The sequence below is a fragment of the Hyaena hyaena genome, unplaced genomic scaffold (genome assembly GCF_003009895.1).
Source record: "Hyaena hyaena isolate Hyena2069 unplaced genomic scaffold, ASM300989v1 scaffold_53, whole genome shotgun sequence".
Classification (NCBI taxonomy): Eukaryota; Metazoa; Chordata; class Mammalia; order Carnivora; family Hyaenidae; genus Hyaena; species Hyaena hyaena.
This window is the reverse complement of record NW_024080686.1, coordinates 2,025,790-2,047,866: the sequence shown is the minus strand read 5'-3', so window position 1 is coordinate 2,047,866 and position 22,077 is coordinate 2,025,790. Positions and strand designations below refer to the sequence as shown.

Genomic DNA, 22,077 nt, shown 5'->3' with positions numbered 1-22,077 from the left:
CCTCGTGAATTGACAACAGGGGACACACAGCCCCCAAGCCACGCCCTGCCCAGGGCACATGCCACCAGCACAGGCAGCAAGCTCAGCCAGGGCCACCACCGTGTGGCCCGTGCAGCCAACACCTGCCAGAAGCTCACTTCCAAGTCCGCGGAAGATGGGAAGCAGCACATGAGACGGGGAGGAGGAAGCCGCCGCAGAGAACACAGAGCCCTGCACGGAGGAGGAGGCAGAAATGGTACAGGACACGTGAACTCACGAAGGTCCGGGCCGTGCAGGGAGAGGCCCGCACAGCCCCGCCCGCAGGGCACACCCAGCAAGGGCGGCTGCCCCTCTCGGCCTGGCCGCTGGCCGTGACGCAGCCTCAAAGCAGTTACGGGGAGCGTGTCTATCACCCTGGAAGATCACTTCTCACGTCCACACGGCCAACGCACGCTTCCTGAGTGTCCCCCGGGTTCGGAAATGGTGCTCAGTGCCGAGAAGGACACGAAGGAGGGCCCAGCCCCGGGCGCAAGAACACGGCAGGAGGAAACGCGGGAGGAGGGGTGCCCAGGAGGGCCCGGGGTGGCAGAAGGGCACGCACAGAGCCGCGGAAGCAGGAGAGATGCCGCGTTCAGCAGATGGCAGACAGTTCTCGAAGCCTGGGGCCGGGGGCGCCGGATGCGGGGCAGGAGCCTGGACGGGACCCACCTGGCCACCCGCGGTCCCCTGAGCCTGACGTGCCCTCTGCAAGGTGCCCTTAAGGACCCCTGGCAAGTCCTCGAAGCGTGTAGCCGGAGGGCGGTGCCATCGTGTGGGGCTCGGGGGACTCACCCCTGCAGCCAGGAGACCAGACAGAGGTGTGGTATGGACATGGAGCCAACCAGGGCGGTGGGACAGCCCGGCCCCCAGGAGAGGAGTGAGGATGGGCCGAGATGACGCCAGGGCAGCAGGCGAGAGGGCCGCGGACGCCAGCGCACTATCGAGGCAGAAGCAGCAAGGCCTGGCGCCGCGCGTCTCAAACTGTAGTTAGTGTGCCCGGAATGCTTACTTCCAATGCAGATCCCCAGGCCCGGACGCAGCAGCCTGCGGGTCTGGGCCCCGGGTATCTTCATTCTCTGCTAGGCGGTCAGGGTCCACATTCTGGGAGAAGCACAACACAGACAGCAAGTGCTGGCATCTTAAAGCAAGTTCTCATCCAGCGAGAGCCCAGACTGGCATGGAAGAGGCACTCAAAGACTCCTCCCTATTTTCCACAGTAGGTGCTGGCTGCCACCTCCTGAGTGGGCTAAGCACTTAAATACATCATCATTTCAATTAATCCCTTACCAGCCTGATTAGGGGAGCCCGGTAATTCCCGCATGAATGGGAACTCCCTTCCAAAATCCATATGCTGACGCCCTAACCCCAAGGACCTCAGAATGTGACCTTTTGTGGAGACAGGTTCTTTACAGAGGTGATTAGGATACAGGCACATGGGTCGACCAAACCCAGTCTGACTGGTGGCCTTATAAGGAGGAGGAAACCAGGGGCGCCTGGGGGGCTCAGTGGGTTAAGCGTCCGACTTTGGCTCAGGTCATGATCTCATGGTTCGTGGGTTCGAGCCTCGCGTCGGGCTCTGTGCTGACAGCTCAGGGCCTGAGCCTGTCTTCGGATTCTGTGTCTCCCTCTCTCTCTGCCCCTCCCCTGCTCACGCTGTCTCTCTCTCTCTCGGAAATAAATAAAACATTAAAAACAATTTTTAAAAAGGAGGAAGAAACCAGGGGACAGACGCACACAGAGGGACAGCCACGTGAGGCCCCAGCAAGACAGCCATCTACAAGCCAAGGAGAGAAGCTCAGAGGAAACGAACCAGGCTGTGACGCCCCGATCTCAGTCTTCAGCCCCCAGGACAGCGAGAAGACACATTTCTGTGGTTTACGCACCCCCGTCAGAGAGTGGCATCGTTAAATAACGCACCAATAGGAGGCTGGGAGGGACAGCATGGGACCCAAGTCCCCCAGCCCCCTCCAAAGCTAATGCTCCCAACCACTGTCCTTAAAGGACTAAGGATATTCCCATGAGAGCGTTCAAGTTCAAGACTGATCACCTTTCCTCCTCATCAGAGGTGTCTACAGCAGGACCGCCAGGCGGGCCTCACCGACTCCCGTTACAAGGCCCTCGTCACACACTCGATCACCGGGCCACTCGGAAAAATAAAACATGTCTAGCTCACCACAAAAACCGTACAAAGTCAAGTCTTGGGTTTCAAGGGAAAAAAAAAAAAATCAAAAGGACCACGATGTAAGTAACAGGAAATGTTCTGAGGGCTGCAGACCGTGTGTGTGCGCAGGCAGCAGGAGAGCGCGATGGAGAGAAGCAGCCAGACCCTCGGAGCCCCGCGCGGCTCCACATGGCGGCGGCCTGCACCCCTGCGCGGACAGGCCACTTCATTTAGAAGACGTGTGACAAGTCAAGTCTAAGGCCGAGCCGGCACCACTCCAAGCGCGCTTTGTCAGCCGGATCCGCTGCGCAGCGTTCCCGCAGCTGGGAACCGGGCCGGCCCACGGCGCGCCGGGCATCCGGGCATCCGGGCCCTGGGCAGGGATGGGGCCAAGGGGCCGGGGTGGCGGGCAGGGGGCCCGTGCCGGACCGAAAGTGCGGAGCAACGAGGAAGAGACCAGTCTAGCTGGGACGGAGGTGCCACAGGGCTGCGTCGGCGCTGGGGGCTCCAGGGGAGAATCCGTGCCTGCCCTGGCTTCTGCGGGCTGCCCGCAGCTCTTGGCTGGTGGCCCTGGACTCCTCTGCAAAGCCAGCAGCAGCGTTTCACTGCATCTCTCTGCTCGTTCTTAGTCATACCGCCATCAGGCTGCAGCTGGGGGAGGCCCGGCCCCAAGGGCTCGTGTGACGACACTGGGCCACCTGGATGAACCGGGATGCTGTCCCAGAGTCACGGTCCCCAATCTTCATCACGTCCGAAGCCCCTGTAAGGCAGTCACAGGCTCCAGGGATCAGGATGTGGACCCCTTTCTGGGGGTGGGGGGGTTGAGGGGTAGGCCACTCTCCTTTCCGCCACAAGACGGGTAAGGGGCTAGACTCCACAAAGCTGGGGCAGTGGGTTCTAAATCCCGGGCACGCAGAATCCCCCCAGCGCAGCTCAAAGGCATTTGGAGGCTCAGCCCTACGGTCCCTGATGCCCGAGGGGTGGGCTGGGAACAGCAAGTTGCATTTTAATAATCTTCCCCAACGACCCCTCCCCCCTCAGCTCCTAACATCTGGGGTAGAGAGTGTTCACCTGGGTGAGGAATCCAGATCCTGGACAATAAATTTAGCTGAGCACCTGCTTCATGCTAGGCACCGTTCCAGCCTGGAGTCCGACATACCGAGTTCCAATGCACATTGTCACTTTGGAGCTATGAACCCTCGGAGAAGGCACTTAACCTCTCTGGGCCTGAGTGTCCTCGCTATATAATAGGATCTTTGTCATCGCCTGCCTACTGCGGAGAGTGCCCGAGCCCACACACAGAGCCAAGTGCACGGGTGGCCCCGCAGCCACCCCTCCGTGCCACGTGGGGCCAGGCTGCTCCAGAGGTGCACGAACAGCTCGTGGACAGAAACTGGCCTCAACGTATGTATCTTTACACTTACGGAACCTAACAGGCCACCACAAATGAAACTTCTACTACACCAGCATCAGTCAGGAAATGAAAAGTTATGGGTCTGGTGTTAACCATCAATCACCCACTTGTGAATACATATATAGTAAGTCATTAGCGTTGACACCATCTGCAGAGAATGCTACCCCGAGAATTAAGTCCCATAGAGTTTGGCTCCGAATAGCACCATTCTCTCCAGCAGAACAAGACGAGGCTCTTGGCCAAAATTAGGTCCTAGCTGAAGGTGAGGGGACTTACACCCACAGATGACGGGCAGATTCGTTCCCGTTCAGGCGTGAACGTACTTCAGAAAAAAGCCAACGGAGCCCTGACGTTAATAAGCTAAACTGAATGTCGCACTTTAATGCAAACTAGCCCATATAATCCTCTTGACGGTACAGTGCACACGTGAGGAAACTGAGGCTCGGAGCAGTTAAGTGACTTGCGTGGGGCTCACGGGGCCAAGAAACAGAGCCGGGTCTCACCCCTCCACTAGCCGTCGTGAGGGATCAGTAACGGCCCGCAGTAGGACCCGAGGAGCCGCCTTATTCCCTCTGGGATTACAGAACCCACATCCACGAAATGCACGCTTTTTAAATCCTAACCGAATCTAGAACAGCGTCCGGTATTTCTCCAACCCTTAGGCGTGGCTGCAGATCACCGGGGTCATGGGGAGGTGAGGCTGGATTCCAGGCAGACTCAGGTGACTTGGGGCACGACTTCCTTCTATCTAAGACACGGGGCCCACAGGCTACAGTAGGGCTCAGCCCCACGTGCTCCAGCCAGCGGGACAAAAAGCTCGCTCTAGCCTGACAACGGAGGGACAGCAAACACAAGGAGCCAGAGGCCAGAAGGACACGTCGATGTGGGGGGGGGGATGGCAGCAGTCCAGGCCAGCTGGACACAGGGTGGGGCGGGGGAGGACGCGGTGGCCAGCGGCCCCGGCTGAGAGCGGGGCGCATCTGTTAGCAAGCACCGGCCAACTTCAAAGTCACGGGAGGGGGAAGGGGGCAAGCCTTCTCTAAACGCCAGAGTGTGTGTCACAGTGCCCCAATTCTCCCCAAAGGGAGAGACGACGTGTCTCGTATATTCACCGCTGTTGCCGCTGAGAAGGAAAGAGAACGCCCTCACGCAGGGCACCACGGGCTGCAAGCCAAGGGCACACGCTCTCCCTCGGAGTCACAGCCTAACCCGAAAGCTGGCAGGGCCGGTGGCCTCGCTGAACTCCCGGGTGAGGACACTGAGGCTCGGGGAGGGGGCGAAGGGTGAGGGGCCAGGGTGCCCCGAAGCTGCTAATGTCCCGCCCAAGTGTCCAGCCAGCTCTACCGGAGGCCAACCCCACGCCCACAAGGAGTGGCTGGTCAAGGTTTTGGAGGTCAAGGAAGTTTCAAAGGTCACAGCCTGGAAAGCAGGATCAGCCACAGGGTTCCCGCCATCCGCTTTATTTAAGAGCCTGAGGGTGACAGAGATGATACACGGGCCTCCTTCAACACACAGGAAGAACAACTCCCAATTTCCCGGTGACGTGCTTGTGGCCCCACAGCCAGCGGCCCTCTGCAGAGACCCCTCTGCACTTAAAGAAGCAACTGCAAGAAAATATGGCCGAGTCCATTAACCTTTATTCCCCCCAGGATGGCTCAGTCGGTTAAGCGTCCACCCTTAGCATCCAGTCTCATGGTTCGTGAGTTCGAGCCCCGCATCAGGCTCTGTGCTGACAGCTGTGTCTCCCTCTCTCTCTGCCCCTCCCCTGCTCATGCTCTGTCTATCTCTCTCTCTCTCAAAAATAAACAAACATTAGGGGCGCCTGGGTGGCTTAGTCGGTTAAGCGTCCGACTTTCGCTTAGGTCATGATCTCACGGTTCGTGGGTTCGAGCCCCGCGTCGGGCTCTGTGCTGACTGCCAGCTCAGAGCCTGGAGCCTGTTTCAGTCTGTGACTCCCTCTCTCTCTGACCCTCCCCTGCTTACGCTGTCTCTCTCTCTCTCTCTCCTAGAAATAAATAAAAAACATTTAAAAAAATAAAAAATAAAATAAATAAATAAATAAACATTAAAAACTAATACTTTTAGGGGCGCCTGGGTGGGTCAGTCAATTGAGCACCGACTTTGGCTCAGGTCATGATCTCACGGTTCATGAGTTCAAGCCCCATGTAGGGCTCTGTGCTGACAGCTCAGAGCCCGGAGCCTTCTTAGGATTCCATTTCTCCTTCTCTCTCTGCCCCTCCCCTGCTTGTGCTGTCTATATTAGAAAAAAAAATTAAAAGAGAGAAAAAAATAATAATACTTTTAAAAACGTTACTCCCCCTGGGCAAGGCTGGAACTACACCTCTCCTCGGGGCACACTGCTGCCTCCTGGGCTTATCCCAGCCCAGGGCAGTGGGTGAGCACCCGGCTGGCGGTCACACCAGGAGGGGGTCTGGCCACTGCAGCGCAGGGACACGGGGTGCCCATCCAGCCCCCGAGCTCACGGCCCTTGGCATCCTCCGGGGCCTCACGTTCCGCTGAACAGTCAGGCTGCCCTGCAGAGAGTTAAATAATGTCGGTGCCGACAACCTAGTTCCTACAGAGTTTAAAAATCCCCAATTGCTGCATCGTTTCCCAACAACCAACCCCTGGTGACCCACGGCCCTGTCGAGCGGAAAGAGGCCAGTCGGGTCTCATTCAACGAGGGCAGCAGTGCAGGCCTGCGGAGGCACTAATTAGCCCCAATTCAGCCGGCAAAGCAGGAGCACGGCACAGGACGTCAGCCAGGAGGCACCAGGCAGGTGCTCCCGGGCCCTCCTCCCAGATGAGAGCACAGAGGCTTCCTGTACACTTGCACTTCTGGATCCTGACATCCTAAAAGCACATCCAAAAGCTTAGGAAGTTTCTTGGCAGGGACGCCCCGAAGGAGACATCGCGGAGGCGCTGGGCCCAGTGTTAGGAAGCGAGAGGCCTGGCCGGGTGGAGTTTGGAGGAGGAGGGGGCTGGGCCGGCTCTGAGCAGGCATCTGCAGAAGCATGGGCTTCCCTGGGACACAGCCCCATCTCTGCCAGGCACTCAGGAGCCAAGGCGATCCTGGCCCGGCTGCCTTAGAGCCCTGTGACCTTGGACAAGTCACTCTCGAATCCCAACGTCTGTAAATCCGTCGCCTGTAATATGATTGTGGCCCCAGAGGCTGGGGCTCCGGAGGAAGCCAACTCACTGAAATGATGGCTGGAGAGCAAGTCTGTGAACCGAGAGCCCCTGAGAAGATGGGATCATGGCAGCTGGTGGGTTAAATCCCAACAACCGCCCCCCACCCCTCACCCCACACACTCACTCAAACCAGAGCAAGCAGGTACTCGCTGGCCATTGGCCAGGATGACAGAGAGCTGCACTTTCACCAAAGGGCAGGTAAGACTGATGAAGCAGGGCTAGAGCAGCCCCCTCCCCTCCCCTCGGCTGTCACCCTGCTTTCCCAAAAGGGCAGCCTGGAAGCCAGCAGTCCTATCAGAAATCTCAAAATTACTGCGGTCATTTCCGAGAAGTGCTGCGTGGCTATGCCACACTCACAGCCACGGAGTGGCGGTCCCGAGAGGGAGGAAACTGAGGCAGACGGGAAGTGGCTTTCTTCCCAAGGTCACGCTCAAAACAGGGAGCCTGGCTGGACTGGGACCTCACTCCAGTGAGCCCCACCCCTGCCCGGAGAGAAGGGCAGACTGGGAAGAATTCCCAGGTAACAGACCGGCTCACCGGTGGAGCGCGGTTGTCATGGCAACCAAAGTCTTAACAACTTTGGCATTTCCACAACCTCCATTGATCCAGACCTCAACATTTACATCACAATGACACTGTATTTGCATTTAATTTATTTTAATTGGCTTTTACATAACTCCACATCTGGGTTTCACCCTTCATAACAACAGGGTGGGTGAGTTTTTAATACGAGGACCCTTAAAACAGCACGAAGCAAGCTAATAAGTTAGCATCTTCATGTTCAGAAAAATCTGTCACTGACTTTCTGGAAGCACGTTTTGCTTAATTTTCCTTTTTTTTTTTTTTTTTCCCCTGAGAAGACGCTAGGATCTTCTGCCTGTTGAAGTTCATTGTTAGACTCTTCTTCCATCACATTTAGGAGCTAATTTGATTAGAATGCTTGGTACATTAGTTCAAGGTGTGTGGAGTAGTAACAATGAGTGAGTTCCTAGAAGATTCCAAGAGATTTTTTTCCCCCATCGACAGACACATCCCTTGTGCCTAGAATCCCAGGTGTATAGTAGGCACTGGGTAACTGTCGAATGAATGAATGAATGAATGAATGAATGAATGAATGAATGAAGCTAATTCTCATTACTTGAGATAAAGGGCCGTTTAGGACAGCGCCAGTTACTTGTGCTTTTCCTATTTTCATTCTAACTGAGGTGCGGTTCAAGCCTGGAGGCAGTGGTGAGTCCTGGGGCTGTGGGATAAGCGGTGCCCGTGGGGGGGCTCCCGTGGGGGCCTTCACCTGGAGCTCCCTCGGTCACTCACCACCAATTCCACTGACCATCCATCCACCGCACGGGCCAGTTCTAGGCCCAGCGCAAAGCGTAACAGGGAATAGAAAGATGAATGGGCACATGTTCGGTCTCCAATCTCCAGAAGATTCTGTCTGCTGGGAAGAAAGACTGATTTTTTTTTTAATGCTGTTTCATCTAAAAGACGCCCTAACAAGGAGGGCAGAGTACAGGTGCATCGGGCACAGGCGGGGGAAAAAGGTACCAACCGGCACAAGAGGCCCCGCTTGCTTCTTGAAGGATGTGTGGATGCTCACAAGGTTGGGGCTGGGGGGGAGTTCCAATGAGTCAAGGGACTGTTCTCTGTCCCCATAACCCAAGACCCAAGGCCCAAGGCCAGAGACGGGGAGCGCCCTGCAGACCAGGACCAGCTCCACTTAGCAGGTGAAAGTCAGATGTGAAAAAAAAATCCCAGAGTGCCGTACAGGGCCCGTCCCTGCCCCACCCACCCCTGCGTCTCTGGTCCCCAACAAAGGTGACCCTCTGACCCCAGCAGCTGGCTGGGAGCCGGGGGTGAGTTTAAGGGAGAGCCGCTTGCTGAACACACGCTCTGATTTAAGCCAAGCTTGACTGTCTGTATTTGAACAAGTGTTTTCAATCTGACCAGTAGGTTTCCAGGCCGCCCTCCCCGCAAGCAGCCAGTTCCTCCCCTGCCCGGCAGACAGAAAGACGGAGCGGATCTGACAGTCCCAGAGGATGAGTGAGCAGATACAAATTTCCATTTCTTTTGTGGGTCTCGGACAAGACGTTCTGCGGGCCTCCTCTGAGGGCTGACATCTTGCAGGGGGAAAATGAAAACCACAGGCTGACCCCAGCCTGGGAGGAGGAAAAGACGACTCCGAACTCCGATTCCACAGGGGGAGCCATAAAGACCCAGCTAACCCTAACTCATGTGTCAGGGGCTGCAGGATGTGACTATAACGAGATCAGTGATCATGGTGGTGGCGGTGGCGGCGGCGGCCCTTCCACTAATACAGCGCTGGTCCAATGGCTGGGGCGCCTGGGGGGCTCAGTCGGTTAAGCGTCCAACTCCGGCTCAGGCCACGATCTCGCGGTTGGTGGGTTCGAACCCCGCGTTGGGCTCTGTGCTGTCAGCATGGAGCCTGCTTCGGATCCTCTGTCCCCCTCTGTCTCTGCCCCACCCCTGTTTATGCTCTCTCTGTCTCTCTCAAAAATAAATAAACAAACTTCATTTAAAAAAAAAAAAGGTCCAGTGGCTATTTCCTACAACAATCCTGGGAGGGAGGTTTTACAATTCCCATTTCAGACAAGGAAACAAATACTCCAGGGAAGTTCTCCCAGCAGACCCAAGGGACCTGCACGGGGAAGGTCCTGGTGGGTGCTGCTCACACCTCTGGAAGGGGACCAAGAAAGGCTGTTTTTAAAAGGAAATACCGGTTCATGGCCCGTTAGGACAGAGGGCAGTCCAGCATCAAGAAGAGACCTCTCTAGTCTGGGGTCACCCTTCTGTAGCTCAACGAGGCAGGAAGCCTCTAGGCCAGGACATCAGGGGCCTGAAGGCTGTTTTCTTGTCCCGATGACGGCATCCCCTGCAGCCGTAAGACGGAGCTCACTGGTCAAACCCTGGTGTACACAGAGGCTGGCCTCCTCAACACCGCCGACATCCGGAGGGGCCACCAGGTCTGCTCCTCACCCACGTGCAGCCTCTTCGGGCTGTGACAAGGCCACACGAGGCCCCTGCCAGTTAACAAGCCTGTGCCAAAAGGGCCATCCGGTGGCGAGGCTGTGGTGGGTTGCAGAAGGGAGGCCAAAGCGTGGACGTGCCAGTCACGGGTGAAGTGACCACAGAGAACCATCTGGCAGGAGACAGAGCGGCAGGGGTGCCCACCGGGGGCCTCCAGCCGCTGATGCTGTAGAAGGCTGTTTCTGGCTCTGGGGCTGCCCGAGTGAGCCAGGAGTGGGGGGGGGGGGGCAGCGCCCAGGGCCCCTCCTCGGCTTCACACTGTCTTTTACGGGTCACAACTGTAACTAATGCACTCCGTCCGCAAGGGAGGGCCCCAGCATCCTATGCGCTGGCATCCTCCAGGGCCCAGCCCCGCAGGCAATATATAAGCGTCGAGCCAATTTGCCGAACTGTACAGAGCAATCATCACTCACACTGAAGGGAAGATCCCCAGTTTTGTTTTTTTTTTAATTTTATTTATTTCTAGGAGAGAGAGAGAGAGACAGCGTGAGCAGGGGAGGGTCAGAGAGAGAGGGAGACACAGACTCTGAAACAGGCTCCAGGCTCTGAGCTGGCAGTCAGCACAGAGCCCGACGCGGGGCTCGAACCCACGAACCGCGAGATCATGACCTAAAGAAAGTCGGACGCTTAACCGACTAAGCCACCCAGGCGCCCCGCCCCCCAGCTTTATTAAAAGATTTTGTTCTGGTTGTTCTTTGAAACGTGCTCCTGGGATGCATTTATGCGTGTGTGGCCGGAAAGGTAGGCGTACGCGGCATTAACAATTAGGCAACCAGAAAGGAGGGCAAAATTATGTCAGGAATGTTACCGATGCCACGTCAAGAAAGCATATGACCTGTGTTTAGAAAAACTGCATTCACACACACCATTTGAGAAGTAGAAGTAAGGCTCATTTACTCCTTTTCCCCGACCACGGGATACCCAGGGACACGCCCGGTCTCCATGGTAACCTACCTGTTTGCAGTGTCTAGAGGACTTCCTTTCTGCCTCCCTGTGAAATCCTGCAGTAAACCGAGGACCCAGCTTTCAAAAGTAATAATTTCTGAGCACTGTAGCCACACTAATTTTTAAATATGGTTTCCTTCTGGTTAAGATCCTGAAACAGTTTACCAGATGTGTGTGAAATTTTGCTGACAATGACTTTCCTTCTCAAGATCACAACTGTGGACGGCAGACTACAACGATGCGATTTTTAAAAACTTCAAGAAACCGTAAGCAGACCCTGAGCTAGTAGCAAAGGCTACGGCTGATGGCAACACTATTTGCCTGCAGGTCTCCCTCCTTCACCCTGAAATTAATCCTTGATATCTGCCAATCTCTGATGATTGGCCTCGACTTCATAACTTTCCACTGCTGATTCAATATCCTGGACTCAGACAGAGTAAACCTCTGAAAAATGATGGGAATAACAGCCTGAGAAGTTCTGGAAGGATGCCACCGAAAGTCAGGCATGGCCCTAACCCGGGCTGAGAGGGTCCAGCGTCCCAGCCAGTAAATCGAGTCAACCCAAGTCAACCCAACACCAACCCAACATCAACCCAAGTCAACCCAAGGTCTAAGGCAGGAGCAGCACAGGAAGTGGGGAAGGATCATGCCCAAGAGGCCTCCAGCTGGAAGGAGATGAAGGCCAGCAGGTTTACTCTCGGGCGGTGATGAGGGAAGGGCAAGAATAGGGAACTGAAAAGGCTATTTTCCAAAAGGGAGCTGAAGAGTGGCCCGGCCGACAAACGGCAAGGAGATTATCTCTGGAGGAGGTTCCACTGTGCTGAGCCCCTGTGATGAGAAAAGCAAAGGAACAGCAATGGAAGGGGAGACCAGGCACGGGTGGTGCAGAACACCAGACCACCTCCTTAAAATACCCCAGGTAGACCCAGTGGGAGCCACAAAGGCTCCTTCGAGGTCAAGAAACAAAGTCCACGCCCAAATTCGAGCAAGTGAAAAAGAAGAAACATATTCTAGACCACAGACTCCACCCTCTGCCATGTTGAAATGGTGGACTAGGAAGACTCAGAACATCTTTCTTCATATTCCAGTTAATAGAGTTACTCAGTATTGAATTTAGATGGCATTAACAAACCCTAATGATGTATTATGATAAATTTCCATTAATTCAAATCATCCCAACTATGGAATTTGTGGGTTCCAGCCAGTCTGACTATAAAAAGAAAGTGTGCGGGGCGCCTGGGTGGCTTAGTCGGTTAAGCGTCCAACTTCGGCTCAGGTCATGATCCCGCGGTTCGTGGGTTCGAGCCCCGCGTCGGGCTCTGTGCTGACTGCCAGCTCAGAGCCTGGAGCCTGTTTCAGAGTCTGTCACTCCCTCTCTCTCTGATCCTCCCCTGCTCACACTGTCGCTCTCTCTCTCCTAGAAATAAATAAAAAAAATAAAAACCAAAAAAAAAAGTGCGCTAAGCAAATTAATAGGGTAAACAAGGTTATCAGAGGAATGTGTCTGTGGTGTTCCTTTCAAAACCTTTTTCCCCCTAATTGCGGGAGTAGTACACACCCACTGGTGAAAATTCAGAGTGTAGACAAATGCGAAAAAGCAAGAAAGAAAAGCCACTCATGGTCCCATCAGACTCAACTGCTGTTAAAAGTCTGGTGTATTCCCTTCCCGTCTATTTTCTCAGACTTTTTTTTCCCTCCCCAACATAATTGGAATGACACCGTCCATAGAGTTCTAGACCTTGGTCCCAGTCTTGTATTTAGGAGAAATGTTTAAATTGCTTATTTTCACAGCAAGAACCTACCAGCCTATGACCACAACTCTGCTCATCTCAAGCAATTCTTAATAATTCATTAACTCAATTAATTCAGGCATTTGCACGAACACATACTTTTGTCTGAAAATATCACAATTACTCGTCTTCTCTAATACTCCCGAATTCTGACTTGTCTCTAATTCACAATTAGTCTCGACGAGAAGTTCAGCCCACCGGTTTCTTAGATAATCAGCAGTATGAGCCTCGCAGAAAGAATCATTACAAAAAGGAGGATCCCTCCCTTGCACTGGTTTTCCTTGGGCGTGTCCTTCTCAAAGGGAGAAGCAAACAGCTTCTAAATCAGACACGGGTGCGGGGTGCTTGGGTGGCTCAGCTGATTGAGCGTCCGACTTCGGCTCAGGTCATGATTTCATGGTTCGTGGGTTCGAGCCCCACGTCAGGCTCTGTGCTGACAGCTCAGGGCCTGGAGCCTGTCTTTTGATTCTGTGTCTCCCTCTCTCTATGACCCTCCCCTGCTCACGCTGTCTCTCTCTCTCTCAAAAATAAATAAAACATTTTTTTAAATCAATCAATCAATCAATCAATCAATCAATCAATCAATCAGACACAGCATCTAGAGCCTCAGAACACGGCTGCACCACAGACCTGCACTCCCACTCAACCCCCTCGCCTCTCCTTTGTGCCACGAGCCCATTCCTTCACATAGAGTGTGTTTCTGAGGACAGGAAGTTCTAAGAAAGTGCTGAATGGATAGATGGGTAGATGAAACACCCAAGAGTTCACCTCCCCAACTTCAGTACCCTCTGACCCCACCCCTTCCTTCCAATCTGTGCTCCACAGCTCTGTTCTTCAACATCACCAGCCTCTTCTGAATTCTGGTGCCAGCTATTAAGATGGCCCTTGCTGAGATGTCTGTGTATGCTAAGAGGTTCTTTTTTTTTATTTTTGCAGTCAGTCTGGCCAGGAAAATTCTCTCTGTGCTTCATGGTGGACCGTAGAGCAGACAGAATGTAAAGGTTACCAAGTCCTGAGTTCCATTTGACAAATAATGGCTCTGAGATCTGGAGAGGAAAAACCACTCCTGCCAAGTTAAAGCCAGACATCAGTCAGTGATCAGATGGGGGTCAGTCATTCCGCCAGCCCGGAAGCCTTGATGGCCTTCTATACCACTGTCCCGCAACTTTAATGAATGGGTAAAACACTCGCCAATCAGTGAGGAGCACAGGAAACAGCATGAGTGCGCTGACCTGCTGATTAGATATTCAGGCCTGCAGAGCAAGGCCTTTTGGCAAAGGTGTTAAGGTTTAAATACTTCAATTCCTCCATCATCCAACATGGGAGGGAAGAGAGTGGCGGTTCAGCCACACATCGGCGCATCCACTGTGATCCAGCCTCTGTGCTCGGAAAGCGGTGGGGGGAACGGTGGGGGGGGACCGTGGAAGCGAAGTCCACAGGTCCTGCATGCAAAGAGGCCCAATGCCCTGGGAGAGGCGGACAAGCAGTGATAACCTGACTAGCCAGGTGAGGCTCCAGCCTGCACTGGTGAAGAGGATCAGCGGAGGGCAATTTATCTTCCCTGTAAGGGCAAAGAGGGAGCTCAAGAGAACAGGTACCACTGGCTCTTTGCTGGGCCTGTAGTATGGGTGACATATCAGTCAAGGTTCTCCAGAAAAACGGAACCAGTAAGAGACATATATATAATGAAGAGACTTCTTGGAATTGGCTCGTGTGATTTTGGAGGCCGAGAAATGCCACGGTCTGCCACCTGCGAGCTAGAGACCCAGGAAAGCCAGTGTTATTCAGTCTGAATCCAAAGGCCTGAGAACCATGATGCAAGTCCCAGTCCGAGTCAAAAGGCCCGAGAACCAGAAGCACTGATGTCCAAGGACAAGGGCAAGGACTTCCCAGCTCAAGCAAAATAGATCCCACCTTCCTCCGCCTTTTTGTTCTATTCGGACCCTTGATGGATTGAATGATGCCTGCACACATTGGTGGGAGGGTCTTTTTTACTCAATCTACTGACTCAAATGCTAATCTCTCCAAGAAACACCCTCATAGACACACCCAGAAATAATGTTCTACCAGCTATCTGGGCATCTCTTAGCCAAGTCAAACTGACACATAAAATCAACCATCACAGGCGGGATTTTCCAAGAACATTCCAAATGAGTTGAGTCTCATGAGGCCTCTTTTAGAGTAACGCCCACCCATTTGGGTTCTCTATGCCCATCATCATCTTGTATTAACTCCTCTTCTTACTACCCTCCTAACCGTGGGTACCCCTCCCCAACCTGCCAGCAAAGAACAGCTAATTCAACAGAAATGGGCTCCGGGAAGCAATAACCCAAAGGCTGGGAAGCAATGTGGAGACTGGATGCTGACGGTGGTGGTGGTGGTGGTGGTGGTGAAGGTGACGTGATCACAGCGATGATGAGGATACTGGTGATGGTAGGGACAATGGTGATGATGGTGATGGCCATGAGGAGGAGGAGGAGGAGGCTGGTGATGGCGGTGATGGCGGTGATGACGGTAATGGCAGTGATGCGGGGGATGACAACGTGGATGGAGTGGGAAGCGAGCAAGCAGCCCAGGACAAGCCACCAGGGAAGGGACAACGGGCCACCGTGCGATGTTCACAGTGCTTGGGGGCCCCTGGCCGGCAGAACCTGGAGCGCCTTACGTGTGTTACATCTCCCCTCCCCCTACTTCCTCCACCGTTGGTAAAAATAGCTCCCAAATGCATAAACCACCTTACATCTAGCTCTGAAAACGATCGGCCAGGCCATATTGTTTTTAGGCCAGATAAAAGCACATCGCCACGCACATATGCTCATAAAAGCAGCAATTCTTCATCCGTCTTCAGAGAGAGAGAGAAGAGGGACACACCCTCCCTAGGGAACAAGAATGGATCCTAGGTGCCAGAACTCCAGCCCGAGAGACAGCCAAGCCTTAGCACCTTTCTACCTTTACTTACCAAAAAGAGAGACACCCAAAGAAGCCAAAGCAGCCACCACATTGTGTCTCCCACCCTTGGAAGCTGAGCCAGACTGTCCAGGCTGCGTCACCAAGCCTGCGATTGGCACCGCATGACTGAGGATTTTTTAATAAAGCCTTATTCCTGCCACCGCCACCCCACGCTGTGGAGAGGGCTGAGAGAGAGCATGAGCGAGCCACCAGTGCTGCCCACCCACGGCCCTGCCTCGGGCCCACGGCTGGGGCAGGCTTTTCTAGACATCCCACACTCACACGGGCAGGAGCGACTCTGCAGCCCCACGTGTAAATACAGAAAATTGTACCCCGGTCGGAAAGGATTTGTTTTTAAACCCAGGTGATTGATTGCGAGCGGTTCTCACTTCCCTCCAAAAATGGATTACCAAGCAGCAAAGGGAGGATGGGAGTGACAAGGAAGGGTGGGGAGCTGTGTCAGTTCTGTTGTCTGGAAATGTCTGCTAAATGCACAGGAAGGAAGCAGGGACTTGAGCATTTTGCTGCTGGAGGGGGAAAAAGGGCTGCGATCCATACACACCGCAGCACAGAATCATGATTCCGCCAGTGTCCCCGGGTCCCCCGGCAGCCCACTGGCGCACCCAGCATGCTCGCTCGCATCCAGACTCAATCAACCTTTCCAAGCGCTCGAGGAGGCAGGGGATCAAGAGATCGGGGCCTCGTTGTGTCTGAGGAAGAAGCTGCAGATCTCTTTGTGCAGCCCCCCCCCCCAGTTCAGGGTCCCCACGACTGGGTCAGCGACCCTCAGAGATGCCCTCAATCCAAAATGGCAGCTCCCTGAACTTCAAATCATGACCCGCGCCAGCTCCCCTCCAGGAGCCTTCGCACACACTCACAGGCTCCCACATCAAACGCTTTGCCACTACAGTCTGGGTCACAGATGCCTAATGCACCTGAATTTGAAAAGAAATACTTGATAGCCGAGGAGGCACTGCCACCCAAGAATGTTTAAACAGCAACGGCCACCACCACTTGCCACAGACACGTGACCAGCCAAAGGCTCAACGGGCTACTCCACATCCACGTTCCATGTGATAGTCTAACGTCACCCTGGAACCCCGTTGTGCACGTGAGCAAACTGGGGCCCCCAAGCGCCACCCAGCTGATGAATGACAGAGCAGAGCCTGACTCAAACCCGGGTCTGCCGGACCCCAACATCCCCGATCTTCAGAAAGAAACAAGACACCCTTGCCGTCTACCATGAAAGTTCTCTGCATGGGTGGGAGAGAGTGACCATTTGTGACTGGGTGGCCCACACACCAGACCCAGATCCACTTGTACACTCGGCGTATACAACTTCTGGGACTCAGTTTGCAATATGTAAAATGGGATCTCCCCCTGTGCTTTTCCTTAAAGAAAATAACGCGAGAAGAGAAGTTCTTCTGGAAGGCACAGCCAGCTAAGTGCACCTCCCCCCCATCCCCTACCCCCCACCCCCAGGGTCTCACTGTCTATCTCCCGGGAGACCTCTCTGCACGCGCGCACACACACACACACACACACACGCATGCTTGAGTCACTCCTAACTGGTCAGCTGTGAGCCAAGTCATGGGGCAAATGAAGATGTGCCGTGGAGGGCAAACCCATGCTCAGAGCCAATGACAAGAAAAACTGAACATCACTCCGGGAAAAGCCACAGGAAGGAAGGCACACCCTTACCTCCAAACAGGGGTGGGAGAGAAAGGGACCTGGCTGAATTCTTGGTTCTTCTACCTCCTGCTGATGGCTCTGGGTGAGCTGTTTTGCTCTGGACATCCTGGATTTTTTCATTTAAAAAAATGGGTTTGACCCCCGGGGCCTGGTGTATTCTCGTCCCACATCATAAATACTTGCCCTGTATTTTGAATTCTAACCCTCTGCTGAATTCTAACTCAGGAGCTGACAAAAGAAACAGGGAAGAGACTTCACCAACCACAGAGGAGGTGACTTGTGTGCACCGAGGGCACCTGCCAGCACTAGGAGAGGGCTGGGGGCCAAAGAACGGGGATCCTGCTGGGGAGACAAGCACCCAGCCATCTGATCAGCCTGAGGGAGCGATCAGTTCTCACTGGAAAACTCCAGGAAGGCCTCAAGGAAGAGGCCCTGGAGCCAAAGCTATAAAACAAGAGGCAGGAAGAAAAGGCAAATCTCCAGACACAAAGCCCATCGGCGGCTGCCTGGGGGCGGGGGTGGGAACAGAGAGTGACAGTAAATGGGCACCAGGGAGCTTTCTGGGCTGATGCACAGGTTCTAAAACTGGATGGTGGTGACGCTTGCACAGTTCTCTAAATTTACTGAAAAGTACTGCACTGTACGTTTGAAGTGGGTACACTACACGGTATATAAATTCTATCTCAATAAAGCTGTTAGTTAAACAAATTTGTTTTTCAGGGCTGAGCAGGAGTCTGGGTGGGAGAGAAGAGAGGTGGGCGCCCGAATAACCTGGCTGGTCTCCCACTCACGGTCCCGCCTCTCCCGGACCCCTGTACCCCTCCCGATGCAGCTTAGAAGACGGGGATCCCAGAGCCCTGCCCCCCTTCGCCCTGCTGGGGGCTGGGGAGGCTTTCCTGGAGCACTTGTCAAGCTCTGAGGGTTGGCCTGATGGTCTCCCCAATCCCCCAGCCCAAGCTAGGCTGTGGCAGGCAGGAAGCCCGTGTCCACGGTTCGGCAAGGCACACAACACATGTTCAGAAGAACGTTTACTGAGCAAGAGCGTGACCTGGGGGTGGGGGGAGGGGAGCACAGAGTTAGATGCCAAAATCTGTTTTCCACGCTGACCCGATGGCAGCGATGACTGAAGGAATCGGAGGCCGGGCTCCAGGACACGGGATGCGAAAGCTCTACTCTGTCCAAAGAGGGGCCGTGGGGACAGGGAGGAGGGACCCGGGCAACAGAGGGCTGGCCGATTCATGATTTACGGACAGAGAAAGAAAGGGAAAAGGCCCAAAAACACTCATGAGATCTCCAGTCGTCAAGCTGGCGAGACTCCTTCACCACAACAGGTAAAAAAAGACCAGCTTGGGGGTGGAGGGGAGTTCTGGGCTCCACTTTGATGTAGGTGCTGCGCGGCACCTGCATCACAGCGTGGGGGCTGGGCGCCGGGAGAGCTCAGGTGTGCTCCCCTGATGTGGGCGAAACAGGTGAAAGGAGAGCACTTAGAAGAGCGCCTGACTCAGGGACACCTGCCTGGCTGAAAGAGACACAGAGAAAGGGAAGGTTTCAGCTGGGGCCACAAGGGCTCCGAGGCAATCAAGGAAGACTTCCAGGAGGAGAGCCATGCAGCACCCCCAAAGCCTTCCTCCTGTCTTCAGAATCATGGCAGCTTTATCCGTGGAGTACACTGAACTATCCTGAGTGTTCCTTAGGCAAGGGTCGCAGACCCATCACTCGCTCCTCAGAAACTTCCCTAATGAGGCAGGCCAACCCCACCCCCACCCCATCTCCTGGTTTCCTGCCAACCTGAGCTGCACCTTAAGAGCTGAAAAGAAACCGGTATCTGGAAAACACAGACGCTGGATTAGCAGGAGTGGGGCAGGGAGGCGGTGCACTCGGCTTCTGAAGAAAAATGAAAAGAGCCCCAAGAAAACATCTCTGCCCACCTGAGGCCAGCAGGGGAAGGCTGCAACAGGAAGAGAGCCTAAGATCTCCCCAAAGGTGTCTTTAGTTAGTCATGCCTCATAAATGCGGAGATACGAAGCTTTACCTCTGAAATTCAATTAGACTTGAAAGGACATGGCCCAGGCAAGGCTCTCTTAAAGGATTTACTGTGCTTTTCTGATGATTAAAAAAAAAGATTTTTTTTCTGGACTTGCTCCTTGCTCATCAGCACCTAAGAAATGTTTCACCTGTCAAACTGTATTGATTACCTGAAGTTACATTAAAACCCATGCCACTCACTAGGTTCTGACCTTTTTTTTTTTTTTTTTTTTTTTGGTGGAAAGTGATTTGAAAGAAACATTTTCCCCCCGTGGAGCAGTCACTGAGACAGCTCCTATGCCCGCTCCGCTATCTCCATATACAATTACCTGTCATCCCCTGAATGGAGACCCAAAGCAAACAGCGGGAGATGCACAGAAGCGCAGTCTTGCGTGTGGGCATGAAATCACCAAAGAAACCCAATGAGACCGAGGGAGAATGGTGAGGCCCAAAAGAGCGTGATTAAAGGCTCTGCGTGCCCTCCTGCCACAAGCACAGGGATATTTGGGGGCTGACAAACTAGCAAAATAGACTTAATCCTCCATCAAGCCTGGCCCGGCGACTCACAAATTGGAAGCATTATCCCGTAACAAACAAGCTTGGTTTAGGGCTTGCTGGAATGCGAAATTCTAACACAAACCTGATCCCGATCTAGATAAAATTTCAGCTGCCAAGCAGCTTACTACTCTCTGGTGCCAAATAAACTCTGGGGCTCCTTAGTGCTGTCCAGGATTATCACCCGTTCCTCAGGTGACCTGGGCACTTTACTATTTATGAGAGGCAATGATACAAGATCTGAGAATAAGTTTGAGGGAAGGACCTTAGGCACAAGGGGGAGACAGACTGCCTAATGCACAGACCACAAAAGGATATTTTATGTGAAAAGGCAACCTTGTAACCACGCACAAGGAGCCCTGAAGGCAGTGGGTGCGAGCTGGGGAAGACTGGCTCACAGTAGAGACAGAGCTCAATACAGATGAGGCCCAGATGGGGACTGTGCGCAAGGTAAGTCCACTCCTTGCGGTTCAACAGCTTGTATTCCGAATTCTGCACAGCCAGTCGGTGGCCAGAAAGGGGCATTAACATAAATTCTGGAAGAATAAGTCCAAGCTCCTTTACATCTCTTAAGAGTTTCCCTCTAGAAGGCTTGCTGGAAATGAACAGAGACCGCTAGGGTTTGGGCTAATCTCTGTTCTCCTGGGGTTTAGACTTGTTTCTCCCCAAGTCTCGGCTTCCGGGCTTCTGATTCCCAATGCCAAGGGTCCCAAGTGATTATCACCCGTTGACATCTATTTTCCACCTTACGAAAAACCATCAAAGTGGAACGCAAAGGGAGCAGTCAGGTCTAAAACGCACCACATCCCACCGCAACCAGGAGACAGAGGCCCGGAGCCTTCCCTCCAGCACATTATCCAATAAAACCTCAAGAGCTCAGTAATTACAGGCGCTCTCAAAAGTGAAACACAAATAGATCTAAGGCCAAAACACTGGTTTGCTGGAGATAAAGGGCTGCTTAAAGAAGAAAATTCAAAACAACCACCACAACAACACACACACCAGCTCTTAGTCTGTCTTCTGAGCTGAGAAAGCCAGCATGATTTGATTGCGTGTGTGTGTGTGTGCGCGCGCGCGCGTGTGTGTGTTTCAGCGTTACTGAATCTGATTACCAGGAAGAGAGTAGGATTCGGATGAAATGCCCTTTTTTTCCCTCCAGGATATAAAATTATTCCATGAAATGGAAAAAGCAGGTGGCATTCTAAGTGCGACACCAAATCAGATGAAAACTTAGCTCACCCTGGCCCCCTGGCCTGTCATCACCACTGCGCTGGCAAAAGACAGACGGAACGAGAGGTTTCTGCTCCTATGTCATAAAAGCCTGCAAAGGATTCCAGCTTCCCGGGGCACACACACCGGAGCAGACGACCCCGGGACTCACATCCCAAACCTACGCAGAGCCAGCTGATGGTCCCCATGTCCCCATGCCCACCCCATGCCAGCGCTCCATTTTGAGAGCGTCATGCAGCATGAGGCTCGGCGGCTCCCCTGGTGAAAGGTTATTTGTTTTTGCCGACTGGGAAGGGTCTTCAGAGGAAGAAAGAAACCACACCGATGGAGGGAAGGAATCACCAGCTCTGGGGGAAGGCAGCAGGGCAGCCCTGCTGGGTCTGAGCAAGCGCTGTGCTGCGATTGCCAGGGCTCTCCCTGAGAGCGAACTGTGGTTAGAGGGTGTGCACACCCACTGCCTTCAATGCTACATGGTAGTAGGTTTCAAACTAATATTTTAAAAATCATGGTGTGGGACTAGGAGGAAGGGCCCCACGGAGCCTCCGCCTCCTGCGGGAGGCTGATCCGACAGAACGCATTGGGGGCTAGGGTCGGCCGGAGGCCAATGCCAAGGCCCAAGGCTGGACTTGCGGTCCTGGCAAACAGCCTCCTCTAGGGGGAATGGGGTGTTGGCCGAGAGTAAAGGGGGATGGCCCTCAGCGTGGCGAGGCCAGGCTGGGGTGCCCTGGGAGCCCACGATCCACCTCTGCCTCTGCGGGGAGCACCACTTTCACGCCCTGGCTGTCAGACTCGCAAGCCCCGGGGACTAGGCACTTGTTGAACAAAAAGGCTCCCGACTCCAGCAGCCGCCGCATTTGGCCAGGAGAGGGACCCCCAGCTCGGGCGCTCGAGCCTTCGCGGCTGGGCGCTGCGCGCTCCTGCGCACCCGAGGCGGCGCCGCCCGGGAGGTGCGGCGGCGAGCAGGCGGCGCAACCCAGCAGCCTAAACTTTCTCGAATCTTGGTGCTTCGCGGTTAAGTTAGGGCCGTGAGCGAGGCACAAAACACGCGCGGGGGGGGGGGG

At 54.1% G+C, this 22,077-nt stretch overlaps 1 protein-coding gene across 1 annotated transcript in view; it reads right to left on the bottom strand.

Annotated features, from left to right (window-relative positions):
* Window positions 1-22,077, bottom strand: part of HPCAL1 (hippocalcin like 1) — a 113,508-nt gene that overhangs the window by 90,250 nt on the left and 1,181 nt on the right. The window lies entirely within an intron of this gene.